The 14,351-nt window shown below is 35.1% G+C and overlaps 1 protein-coding gene across 1 annotated transcript in view; it reads right to left on the minus strand.

Annotated features, from left to right (window-relative positions):
- Positions 1-14,351, minus strand: part of PALLD (palladin, cytoskeletal associated protein) — a 186,221-nt gene that overhangs the window by 124,666 nt on the left and 47,204 nt on the right. The window lies entirely within an intron of this gene.

Genomic DNA, 14,351 nt, shown 5'->3' on the forward strand with positions numbered 1-14,351 from the left:
AAGAGACAAAACTGGGATGGGACCTCATGAATGTATATAAGTATCTGAAGGGAGGGTATCAAAAGTATGGATCCAGGTTCTGCTCAATGGTGTCAAAAACTAGGACAAGAGAAAACAGGCAACTGATTCACAGAAAGTTCCACCACAATATTAGGAAGAACTTCTTTACTGTGCAGGTGACCGAGCACCAGAAGAGATTGCAGAGAGAGGGTGTGGAGTCTCCCACACTGGAGATACTCAAGAACTGTCCTGTGCCATGTGTTCTGCTTGAGCAAGGAGGCTGGGACAGATGACCCACTTGTGGTCCCTTCCAACCTGACTGATTCTGGGATTTTTGTCCATCTTGCCCATTTTGTCAACAAAATCCCATGGCACAGGTTCCATATTGGTAAGCTTTAAATAGGTTTACTCTTAAGTAGGTTTACTCTTGTTCTTGATCAAGAACATAAACTGGTTTCCTAGGCCTGTATTTTTATGCATGTAAATAATATATATTCCACTACCAAAAAGGTATGTCCCAACAAAAGTGCTGGATTTAGGTACAGACAAAACAGACACATATCTAGGGTGACTTATAATTAGGTAAAAGCACAGCATAGTTTTGTTTATATCAGGTCAATCAAGCATTTGCCAGTGTAAACTACTCCATGTTCTCAGCCCATACTGCTACCACGAAAGCACCTGCTCCCACCTTTATTCTGTTTGATGCCCTCATACCAGGTTATTATGCTTTTATTAATCTCTATCTCTGGCAGCCCAGGAAGTATGAGAAGTCAGTAATTCTTGGTTTATAGTGTCTGCTGTGCATTTTTGCAGGGAGCAGAGGCAGATTGAAGAGTCATTAAAGGAAAATCACTCATAAGCAACCATTCTTCTGTTCTCAAAATGTCCCCATATCCTGAAAAAAATTTTGCCAAGCCTTGCCAGGGCTGTTATTCCCATTCCAGTCCGGCAAACCCACTCTGGTCTTTACCACTCTTTCTTACCTTCTTGATCTAACAAGACTAAAGACAAAATGATCAATTCTTGACAGCAAGCTTCAAAAGGGAACTTCCAACTTCCCCCCAAACTTTTAATTTTCTACTCTAGTATGGGTTTTTTAAATAAATATAATCTCAGAAATGTATGGATAGTCAATGAAAAGTAAAAGGTGACCAAATTTTTAAATATAATTCTTAAATGCTTAAAATTTGCCACAAAAATTTGGTATTTATCCTTTAATTTGTGCATGGTGATGAGAGAATTTTTGCAGTTATATTCCAGTAATACTTCACAATTAAAATTTTTTCCCTGTAACAGATGACTTCCCATTACCCCCAAAAATCAAAATAACCCCAAGGAATTCCTGCCTATTCAGGAAAAGCATGCAACACTACAGGATGACAGATACTATAAAATAACAATCAGTGAGGAGTCCTTAAAATTGAACTGCCTCACTTTTATTGTTCTTCTTAATTACAAACTTCATGCAATTAACATAAATAAAAAATGATTTAAAACATCCTCCTGAAAATATTGCACTGTAAAACTCGAAATGTCATGGTTATTTCAGAATGCTGAGTTAAGAAACCTACCAGGTTTACACATAATACAATTCCCCTTAATAACATCATAATTGTGGGCAAGCTCTCTGTGTTTATGAACAATAGATGTTTTATTCCTGAAGGCAAAACCCTCAGTTTATGGTGGCATTAAAGGTATATGCAATTGTCTTCAGGAATTAAAATACAAGTTCCTTTTCTGTCTTCTGTTGCCTAGATAGTGCACAGAGAAAGTATCATTTTTTCGAAAGAACTAACAAACTTCCATTTGTTTACTCAGCAGACTCCTTTGGCATACTTTTACAACTATTTGCCTTGGAGACAAATCTATTCTGTCAGCTCTACTGCCAAAATTAACATTTCTTTTCCCCCTTTTCCCCTCCTTTCCTTTTGTCACAAGCCGTCCCTTCTACCAGTGTGAAGACCTTTGCTACTATTTCTGATTATTAGACCTTCAGAGTCCTAACCTCTGTGTAGCTTTTCCTAAGCTACATTTTAAACAATGTGCACAAGAGAGAAGTTAATTCAATTTCTAGACAATCACAGACAAGAGCCTGTAATATGAGGACCTACATAACCATTTGTTCTATTTTTCTTTCCTTTCCAGAAACATCCTGCAAAGGAAAACCTCTCCTCCAAGCCTAATTATTTTCTCAGACAGATCCCGTTTTAGTTTCATGCAAGCTGTATGGCTTTCTATTGTTTCCTAAATTCTATGTTCACAAAATGGTTAAGAAATTGTCATAAGCATGACAACCTAAACAAAAAAAATAAAAATCAATTTATATATTTTTGTCAGATAATATTTAATAAGTAAACTGTTTTCTTAGGAGGACAAGTTCTGCATTGTCCCTTGATTTGTGCATACACACGGTCAGTCTCAAGCAGTGGGAGCTATTCCTCAGCACTAGCTGGGATTAAGACTTGTATCATATCAGTGTCATATTGAAAACGAGTCCTGACCTGCTTCATCAGACACTGTCTGCCCCAGAGGAAAGCACATAAGTAAGCAATTCAATACCAGATTACCTCAGCTATCATTAAGGCAATGTTTGATGCATGGGAAACACACCTGGTGTGGGACTCGACTGTTTATTGTGGAAAGAAGAATTCACCTTCACAATTGGCAAGAGTGCAGGTATTTGAAATTATGAACACTGGAAGAGGCTTAATTGTACTCGCTTTCCTTTTCTAATTGTATTTTTTTTTCCTGTCTACATGTTGATAAAAGAGGAGGATTACTTGTCATTAATTTCTTTTGGTGTTTACATCAAAATTAGGTGAATAAGAAAAGACTCAATTTAAATACTTGTTCGGCAATAACTTGCCAGTTGCCAGTTCAGTTCAAGAGGGTTTGTGAATTCAAAAAAGGGTCATCAAATAAAAAGAAATGAATAATTTTCTTCCCAAATACAGACCGAATTCCACTTTTTCATCTTTTATATATATATATATATATATATATATATATATATATATATATATATATTTGTGCAGTCAGCTTTACTGCATTACAATCAGAATAATCATAGAAGAGAATTTTCTGCTCTTAAGGACTAAAAAAGATTCAAAGATAAATCTTTGAAGCATTCCCTCTTACTGTGAAGGGATTACTAAAGCAAGCAACAAATCACTATCAAAGAGAAACTGAGCCAAAAAAAAACCAGGACTCATGGCTAGACACAGAAGAATAACCACAAAGCAAGTCTTACAAGAAAATTCCAGTTTTATGCTAACTAGGGCAGCATTAACTCATGTCCAGTCTACTCCAGCCTACTGATCCTCTTGGGGATAAGAGGATTATTTTCTAGCCCTGAGAAGACAACAATACTTCTGGCGAGTTAAAAAACCCAAACCAAATGCAACCTGAAAGAAAATAACACAGAGGAGAAAACACATGGCAGATGCTTTGAGAAAAAGAAAATTCTCTATATAGAAACCATTGTTTTAAAAAGATACCTCTTTCATAACTTCTGGATACCAAGTGTAAAAATATCAACCCATTTCCCTATCCCTTTGTTGCAGGTTTTCAGTATGGCATTAAGTGTGCAAATAGAAACAAAACAGGCAGAAACACCAACAAAATGGTTTGCAGATATGAGTGCACATCAGTCCCCAGAACAAGTCTTTCAGCTTGCACTGTGGGTGCATTCCTGCTGGCCATGCTACAGTTAATGCAAATTTGTAGAGAACTGTCCCCTTGAAAAAGAATGGAAGCTACTGTAAAATATCAGATAATGATGACCAATTAAAAAAAAAAAGGAACTCTTTATATAACTGAAATAAATTTTATTAATCATTCTCTATCTTGACAAATTTCAAATTACACTGAATTTTTCTGCTCTTTCACACTTTCTTCTTCATCCTCTTTCCACCATTTCTTCTTCATCCTCTTTCCACCATTTCTCTTCTTGTGTGCATTTCCACTCTTTGCTTTGCTTTTCTTCAACCATGCTTAGTTTATACCTACATTATATCTCCTGTATATTAAAGTAATAACAATTAGATATTTAATACAAACAGTGAAACAACCACTAGACTGGAAAGTCAACAGACAAGGAAGAGGTATTTTGGCAGCAGGGGAACAATGATTAGGTACTCATTTTTCATACTTCAAATCCTCTTTGCTTTTCCACTGGCTACATTGCAGCAAAACCAGAACAGCAAACAAAGAAGGACAGTCAGATGCCAGGTAAGCAGCAGTTCATGCACACTGACATCAAGCAGCAAGCCACACAATGTGCCTTTCTATTCACTCATCTTTTCTTTCTGCCCTCACAATCCTCCATGCATGAAAATACATAGGAGCACGTGTGTCTGGGATTTTAATGACCCTGAAAAAAATATAAACAGAGTTGAACAGTACACTGACTAAGTAAGCACAAGGGTCTTAAGAAAAACAGTTCAAGGTTCTCTCTAATGCATAATCCTGCTGGAACTTACGTTTTTTGAGAGTCACTGAGGAATAGAGAGGTTTTCCTCTCTGCACACTCTTAAAGTTAATTTAAAATGGCAGCTGAAGTGAAACTTTAAGATATAGCCTTAGGGAGAAATTATAATAGGGAACTCTGACCACTACAGAAAGTGCAGAGAGATAAGTTGTAAATTAAAAAGTAATCTTATCCTTAGTGGTGTTAAGTATGTCCAGCATGAAAAGTCAAAGTGAAATACTCTGACATTCCTGTTCTGGCAGAGTCAGCATTTCCATCACAATAATGTGTAACTCCCATTTTGCTTTTCTCCATTGAAACTAAGCAGTTCAACACTTCCAGACTATAAAACATTACTACCTAAAGAACTTGACCTGATTTTTAAAAGAAATCAGCTTTTTCTTAAAAGATTTAGCATACACTGCAGGAATCAAATTATTCAGATGCTTATAATTCGCTAGACACTGCCCACTTTTTGTGCAATAGATATTAATTATTTGTATATGTAATTCATAAAGGAGTTACCAATAACAACATACATACTTTAAACATTTATACACAGGAAGAATTTCTGAATATAAATGCTGGTGCTTTGACTGAACCTTCAGTTAAAGCAATTAAAAAAAATGTCACTGAAAACCGTAGAAACCAATTTTAAAATAGAAAGTGTGTTACACTATAAGCAGTGTACATTAATTTAACTGATTCTTCAGATGTTGCACAGTGTTCTTCCAGCTCTCACAAATTTCATTGAGGACTCCACATGCAGCTGAGTAAATCGCACTATTAGGTACTTGGACACCAAAACTGCCCTCCTAGAGTGCCAAAGAAATGGCAAGAGAATACCAAAATAATTGTATCTTCAAGACATGTATCAACACTTCAGTCTGCCATTTCTTACAGGCTAACTCTGTTTCCTCTGAAGAAGCTCTGCATCATGTTTTGTGCAAGGATGCAAAGTGGAGGGGTACAGAAGTAACAGATGAGACCCGCTGAGCCATGGGCAATGAAGCTTCCAAGAACAGTGAACAATGGTCTCTGTCACTGACTGCAATATGGAGTAACTCCAAAGATTGCTTTTTTACTTTATTCCTGCCATTAGGAAAATTTCATCCCTACAGTCTTTTGTAGGTTTTCCAAGCCTCTTTCAGTTCACCTTATTATTGAACAAGGATTCTACTCTGTTTCAGATGGGGAAATAATCTGAATAATCTCAAATTAGCTTGAGATTTTGATAGCTTTAGACAAGGTGCTCAGAGTTATAGCCTGTAACTCATGTCATTCTCTCTGGGTACTGCAATGTTCCGCAGCCTTACATAGATGCATACAGCTAATTATAAAAGAAACACAGCACTGTCAGACTTGATTAAAAAGTAATTTTATGTCTTAAAATCACAGAATCAGCCTAGAAATTCTTGTTTTCTCAATATTGTATCTTGTCATTGACCTTGCAACTAGTGGCCTCACTTTGTAGCTTTTAAGTATAGAAGTTTTAAAGAAAATATTTTTGATGGAAGCTTTTAGTTATCTGAATGATAGAGGTATTTGCACAAGAAAACATAAAATCAGTGCTAGAAAGTACGAAAATTGAACACAAAATTGAGTAAAGCAAAGATTTATGACTGCACAACTTTCCATATACCAAACTTTTTAGAAAACATTACTTTATAGATTAAGTGAATTTTAAATTATTTGCTCAACAGTTACTACTGTTTATTTTGCATTTCTCTGGCAGTGGTATAATGAATGCTGCTGATTTCAACTGTGCTACTGCTAAACTATTCTGAGACACTATAAGAATTTTTGATACATAATATATTTTTCTGAGGTTGATGAATGCGCTGAAATTCACTCCTATAATTTGCAACTGAGGCAACTACCTCTTGTTTCATCAGATCCTTCTGTTTTATCTCAGCATCCTACTATATTTTTAAAGGAGCATCATAGTCAAAACGACTGAGAATTATAATAGGAACTAAAATACAAATTGGTATTTTTTATTAATTACTTTTTAAATAATGCTTGCAACTGTATTTAGATTCATACTTAGTTTTTGGGGTTTTTTTGGAGTTTAGAGGTAGTTGCCTTGGTGTGAGAGAAACACAAACAGTAATTCAAATTAAAAAACTGACCTTTCTTTTTACATTAATCATAATTTGATTATGTACTATAAAATTAAAGAAAATAATGAGTCCATAAAACAAACACATTCTAATTTAGTAAAATTTTATCACTATAAATTGCATGTCTGTGTTAATCCTGCAGTTTTGTAAAAGTTGTAAGGTATGTATGCTGTGACACAGCAATGAAATACCTGTCTATAAAGGGAAAAGTGATGAGATTTAATGAATAAAACTGAATAACACATCATTCCTATAATGCAGAAGTTTAATGCTAATCTTTTCTGTACATAACCAGAGATACTATATCATGTAGAAAAGAGGTACCCGCTGTATGACTTACATGCAATCCAAATGTATTGATTTCTGATTAATATCCATTTCTGTAATAACAAGCTGTGCAGGTTAAAGTAATTTTCACTACCTTCTATTCATTCCTTGCTGGAGTAACCTTTTATAAAACTGGATATGCTCACTATTTTTTTAGAACTCTGATTATAAGGAAGATACATAAAAACAACAAAGAGTATCTAGCAGCTTTGTTGTTGATCTGGCTTCAAAGTCTCATAGGTACAATTATGCCATGCAGCAAAGAAAGCAGGGAAGTTACTTGTTGTTGGCTGCACTGTGGGGTTGGTGCAATGATATTTCGCAAATGTATCAATGGTATCCAAATGAGATACCACATTTCAGGTAATCCTGTTTCATCATGCAGATCAAAGATATTTCTGCAGCTGTTTTTATTCAATAAGAACAGCAAGAACAGCAGGGAGATCCTATTTCTTTAACTGGCCAAAAAGCAGTCAATATTAAAGGGAAATTTTACCTCTCTAATCAGAATGAACAAATATCTCTTAAAGAAGTTTACTGTAAAACAGTATTGTTTATGTTATATGCAACCTTCTAAAATAACAGAATGCTGAAATGCATGATGAATAACTTATTTTCCATTTTGAAGTCCAAAGCTTAAACTCTCCCTCCCATTCTGTTTTGATCTATCTTTACCCTTTGCCACAAAATATTTATCCTTTTTTTCCATATCTTTCTCCATTAACAAAACACAAAGTACTTATTATTCTTAATCTTAACTATATGTTTTCTGAAGACAAAAGCATTGTTCAGGTGTAGGTGTAACCCGCAGAATTTACATTTTCAGAAACCTTTCACAGAACTTTCTTTTCTCTCTTTGGCCACCATCCTGTGCTATAAGAGTGTCACTTTCAGAAGCTGCAATTTAACTGACAAATATATGGAGGTAGATAATTCATATTCTTCTATATTTTTGCAATCGTCAGGTCAAGAAAGAGGAAAAATTCTATGCAATTCAATAACTATTTATGTCTTATGAACTGCAAACCACCTTTCCTACAACAGGCATGTTGACTATTTGTGCCACCTAAGCTATGTGTTCAAAAATAATTAATTTCACCTAGTAACTTCTATAATTAGTGAGTTTGGATATTTGCATAAATTTAAAAGCTATGTGACCATGTTCATGCATGTGAAAAAAGCATGAATTAAAAATCCAGGAATAAATTATGTGCAATTAAAGATATGATCCTTTCAACGCTTCTATTTGTAGGACATTTTCAAGGGCTATTGGACTCATTAGATAACTGCAGGCTAATTTAGTGAGATTCTTTACATTAGTTTTCTTCAGAATATTCAGAAAAGTTATTGCATTACAAGTCATTTACAATATTTAATGTATCAGTTTCCGTACATCATCTCTTCTTGGACAACTTATTCTCGCTTCATTTTCTGGAGCACTATTTTGTATCTGACATCTAAATGTTTATAGAAGAATATTTTATATAATCTATTTGACTAAACCTGAGTTCTTGTCACATGTATGCACACTATCACCACTTCCAACTCGGGCATACATTTGGGATAAATCTAAAAAGGGGTTTTGGGAGCCAATGCAGTCTGGGCAACATAGCTAGAGCCTCTTTGTGAGTGCCTAAGCAATAACTCTGTGTCTTCCAGGCCAGCTACACTGAAGAAGGATAAATCAGAATAACCAAAGAGAAAACTGCTATTCTCCTGAAAATTCAGAATATGCACTTTCTGGCACAGCTGAAAAGTCAAAAGAACTCTTTGCTTCACTCCAATTACAATTCTGTATTTCAGTAATGGATGTCATCACTCAACAACTTGGATGGCTGTGCTTGACAATATTTAATTTCTTTCAAGCTCCCATTACATGTTGAAACGGAAATAAATTTCCTTCAGAACAAAGCCAATATTGTGTCACAACAAAATATTTTCAACTTCAGGTGGCTAAATTCTCTTCCCTTCACTGGAATTTGTTCTCCTCAGCTATAAGGCCCCAACATTTAATTATAAAAGCCTGCAAATATCACATGAAAAAGGATATTGCATTGAAAATACCTCAAATTTGCAATAACTCAACAGTTTTATTTTATATATATATATATATATATATATCCGTAATCTACAGTAGAGTATATTTTTTTCAATATTATTAAATACAAGATATGGCAAAATAATTTAATAGTTGCAAATTTTCACTTGTTCTTAATCCCAAATGATAACATTTACTTTTGGAAAGGGGCTGTTTGCTTCATAAATATAGTTGTAAATGTATCTGTAGTCTCTCTGGGTTTCATTGGTTTCAGAAAAAAAAATATCACAAACTAAGACCTATGGATTCTAAGGAGGTACAATCTGGTCTACAATTTCCAAAATTAATTAAAATAGATTGAAAAGGAAAATTCTTTGGTCTTCTAACATCTCTACAAATGCAATTCTCTATTATGGCTCAGTAAGAACAAAAAAGCAAATGAGCAGATACAGAAAGATGCAGAAGAGAAATGCTCCCATGCTCGTTTTATGATACCTGTATTTCAGAAGTCTTTACACTGAAGTTGGTAGGTGATATGAGTAGGAAGTGACAGAAATAATTAAGCAGAGTAAAAGATCAACTTACATTCATTTATAACCTTAACATTCCATGTAACTTTTTCATTTTGTATTTTTAGGTTTCATATTTCACGGCAAGTTTTTTTCCTTCTGAAATATCTTCTACATTTTGATCTCCACTGCAATAGCTTATCTCCAATGCCAAAAAACTTGGAAGCTGTTTCCATGTGTCAGAGCACAAAGACAGAACAGTTTATAAATATGATGAATGAGCAAGTACAGTCATAAAAAAATTGATAATAGCTGGCTCTGCAGTTCTGTGCTTAATATTACTGTAGATGTTTTCATTAATTTTTTAATGTTCTTCAGGTTTAAATGATTACCAGGCAAAGCCATTCATTTAACACCCTTTGAGAGTTTTATGTTTTCAGAATATACTATGAAACATGTTACACAGAAGAATTCAGCACTGAACAGAAGAAAACCCCCAGTACCTGAAACACGCACTTATTGCATTCAACTAGCTACTACACAGGAGCTCCTATAGTTTTAGGGCATGAAAAGCCAGACACTGAGCAATAATTTCTTTCCTTCTGACAGGTAATTAAATTGACTGGTTTTGTACAACTTCCTTCTGGGGCCTGGAACATCTCACCCTGAAGTCAAAGTGTGGTAGACATTATCTGCATTTCAGATTGTTCCACTAATTCATTTGTCAGTAAGTAAAGCAGACCCCTTCTTCTTGTGTCTGTAGCTGTGCCAGCAAAAAAAATTTGATTGATCTGCTGTTTTGTTTAATGCAATTATCATCTCCTCTCCCAAAAATCAGAATGTTAGATTTCCAAAGTAGAGATGCTGCTCTGTATTTTTCACCCTGTAGCTAAAGGATTTTACTCTGCATGGAATACACAGATACAAATCTTCTCTCCAAAATGGACTTGAAAGTTAATTCAGGAAATTTTACCTGGCTTATGTCCCATGAAGCATCATCAAATATCTGTTTAAACAAAGTTACAGAAAGATATTCCAAACATATTAAAAATTGTCCTCAAATGCATCCAGCCCTGTAGTGAGAGTACAGTAGTGGTGCATAAAGCATATGAGAACAGAGTTAAAGTTTAGTGCTTCAGAGAAAACACACATGTGGTATTAGACACAATGCCTGGTTCCATTCAGATTGTTCTTGGTTCAGAGCATGCTGAAGGAGCCTACTAGAGCAGCATAGACCTCCCTCATTTTATTCCACCATTTCCTCCCCCAAACATTTTTCCCATTCTGTTAGGTTGGGCATACCCTTATGTGTATTTTCAGTAAGAACATTCACCATAATTTTCCACAGTGTCTAGCACATGGCACATCTGACTGAATATAAGCATTGGACTACCTGTTAACAACAGTCTAGACAGAATCTAATTGCACAGTGAATGTTCTTGTGTCTGCAGGAGCTGAATAAAACTGTTTCTCTAAAGAAAAGTTCAATGAATAGATCTGTAAGCACTGAAACAGTAATTGGACATGAGATAATTAGGTATGTTTTACTACTGAGAAACTGAGGTTAAGCACTTTGTCCATTGTCCTAGACTTCAGCTAAGCACTGAGTGGAAATTGAGTTCTAAGATAGCTCTTACCTTTCCTTCTTACAAGAAACTCAATTTCCACTGTCTTAACTCAAAGGCCATCTTCTATGTGCTGACCATGTCTCTAAAATAAAAACAGATTCTGACCTTGCATTATTAGGTGTACAGCTAGCCATAAAATTATTCAGTCTTTTTGGAAGCTAGCAGATTGGCATGAAGAGATGGATTTAAGTTATTATACAGCCCTGCATGCCAATGAAATTCTAGAATTTTATTCTTACTGGTCTGCTTACCTGTTGTAGAAGGATATTATGTGACCACTTTCCATGACGTCTGAATGCAATCATGCACCTAAGCACAGTAAATAGCTGTAACTTTGTTCACATAGAATGAAGATACCATCACTTGGTTTATGTTTACCTATGCTTAAATTAAGTTACTACTTCTAGTATTTGATAGGAAATTAAGAACATCATGGAAAGGAAGGAAAATTAAAAAATTAAAGGCAGTGAAGATGGTTAGAGCAGATTATAAAAAAAGCATTTAATAATCCTGTGTGAAATGCTGAACATTTTTCAGGCACAAAAGAAATGTTTGGGCTTGTAGGATGAACATGATTCCTTGTCTAGCTGAAATGGAATGCATATTGCCTATAACTGAAATGCCACTGTTAGCTATCGCTTATACTCCTTTGGCCAGAAATGGATTTTCAAAGACCATGCTGTCATTATTTTGCCTTCATGGGGAAGAGTACCTATTACAGAATTGCCAGGCATAATCTTCCAGTGAAATGGCATTTTGAACTTTGAGGGAAGGACTGTAAAGAGTTAGAAGTAAGAAAAAAGATGTAAGGTTATAAGGATGAAATTGCATTTATGCAATTTGAATTCTACACATAAGGCAGATTGCATTTAATATGATTGTGGCGAGTTAGTGGCAATTCAAGGCTGACAACACATGCCATGAAGAAGTAATATGTATGAATATGTAATATGTATGAAATATGAAGAACTAATAATTTTTCTCAAAACCATTATACTTGAAAAAGGAAAAAAGATGAAAACTGTTGGAGACCACCAACTCTAGTCCACAGAAAACAAGCCAACAATATTAAATTATGAAACCTTAATAACTTGCAAATTAACAATAAGTAAAAGGAAACCTCCATTCAGGATGTATAGTCTTGTTCATATTGAACACATGGAAGTGGTAACCATGGATTGTTGGTTTACCTTGAAAACTAGAAAACATTTGATATTTGGAAAGGTAGAAAGCTATTATATCAACTGTGACATACACTGCCATCACTCTGCATTTTGTAGACACAATTAAATGATGCCTATAGAAGACAGTTATCTACATGGTAGTAGCTGAATAGATAAACTTCTAATTTGCACCTGCAACATTAGCTAAACTAGATCAAATTAAATGCAAAATGAAACCATACATAGCCAATACAAAAGGATTCCATTTTTATATGGATACTATTCCTACTATCATATTCCTTTTTCTTCTCAGTTATTTCTAAGCTAGAGACAGTCAGTATAAGTTTGCTGAGCAGAAGCTAAAATACTGGATTCATTTGGGTCAGGTCAGCAACTTAGTAAATGACAACAAAGCAAGGAAGCTGTCAGCAGTTTTGTCGGTGCCTTGCATTAAATATGACAGCAGTCAAATTTACTCAGTGAGAATTTACTCAACCTGCAGAGATTGGCATCACTCAGCAGAGTGTCATAGGATGTAGAGAAGAAGCACCTCAGTCCTGCTCTGACCATGGTTTTCAATAATGGCCACAGGTTTTGGAAGGCTGGGATGTCAATGAAGGTAACTGTCATCATCAAAGAACTAAGGATCAGGATGCCCTATATTCACAGACATTTGCAACTGTTGTTTATTTCATATATTTATGGATAGGAAAATCACCATTTTAACAAGTTAGTTTCTATGCCTACTGGTCTGTAGGAAACCGAAAGCTTTCTGAATTAATTTCCAACAAAACTAGCAAAACAATATTGATAATATCTGTTCTGATTGACAATGTAATATTAGCAAAGATAATTTTCACAGTTGCTTATGGAAAAAGGCTTGATCTTTACATAAATAGCCATCATATTTACAAGAAATGGTACTTTTTTGTAGCATGATATTTTCTTATATCATACCTCAGAGGCAAATACAATCACAGATATAGCAAAAGGTTACTCAAAAGAGGTAAAATAAGATTCAAGACTTTGGACTCTGGGATAATATCTGTGGTATCCTAGGACAGATTCAGAGTGTGCTGTATAAAAAGTTCTAGTTGAAACAGCAGATAATAGGAAAGAACATATGGGGAAGGAAAATTGCCTGTCTTTGGAGCCTCAGCTCTCCCAAAACTTATGCCATTTTTCCCTTAGCATCCTTCACAAGAGCATTCCTTTACTGAAATTACATTGCTTGATTTGCTCAGTTTATACAATGAGATACCTGTCATTAGGGTTAACCGCTGCAGTACTGTGCATTTTACAACACACAAGCAATCTTCCTTAGGGGAGGATTACATTTGCTTCCTAAGCCTGGTCTGAGGACTAGCCATCACCTTTCTCTAAATAATAATGACTGACTTATGCTGTCTGTTCAGGTATCAGTTGAAGTGCCTCTACACACCTCAGTAGCTGCAAGACACAGCCCAGCCCTCAATTCAGTCTTTACTTTCAGCTTCATCAGGCAAGCTTACATCTATGTTTGACAGCTGTCAATATGGTATTACCCTAGAGCATGCATGTACCCATGTTTTATGATTTGGTGACTATTTGCAGAATTCTGACTACTGATTGCTTGCTACAAACATTCATTTCAAGATTATTCTCAAATTTTATACACTGGCCTAGGTAGCCATACCTCGAAGAATATACCATGTGTATTTTTCACAACCATTATGAAACTGAAATATGAAACAATACCAAGACCAGTTTTTAGTGGAAAATCAAAAATTCCCTAGGAGTCCAACAGGTTGAGGGTCAACACTCAAGACTGCTTTATGGTCTACTCCTCTTTGCAATTACACAAGTTTATATATGCTTGCTGTGACCCCTGTAAATCCTGAAATTCCTTGATTCTTATTTCCTTTCCCAATGTGCCTCTCTCCATTGTTTGAGAAACTGTCTGAAGAGAGGGTGTTTGTTTTACATATTGCATGGTTTACATTACACAATGCAATGTAGACTGCACCAGCACTACAATCAGAAAATGTAAGTAGTCACAGTTTAGGAAGAATGACAACTTTCACTCTAGTAACGGATGAATAACTGTTTATGT

This window comes from Lonchura striata, chromosome 4, assembly GCF_046129695.1.
Source record: "Lonchura striata isolate bLonStr1 chromosome 4, bLonStr1.mat, whole genome shotgun sequence".
Taxonomy (NCBI): Eukaryota; Metazoa; Chordata; class Aves; order Passeriformes; family Estrildidae; genus Lonchura; species Lonchura striata.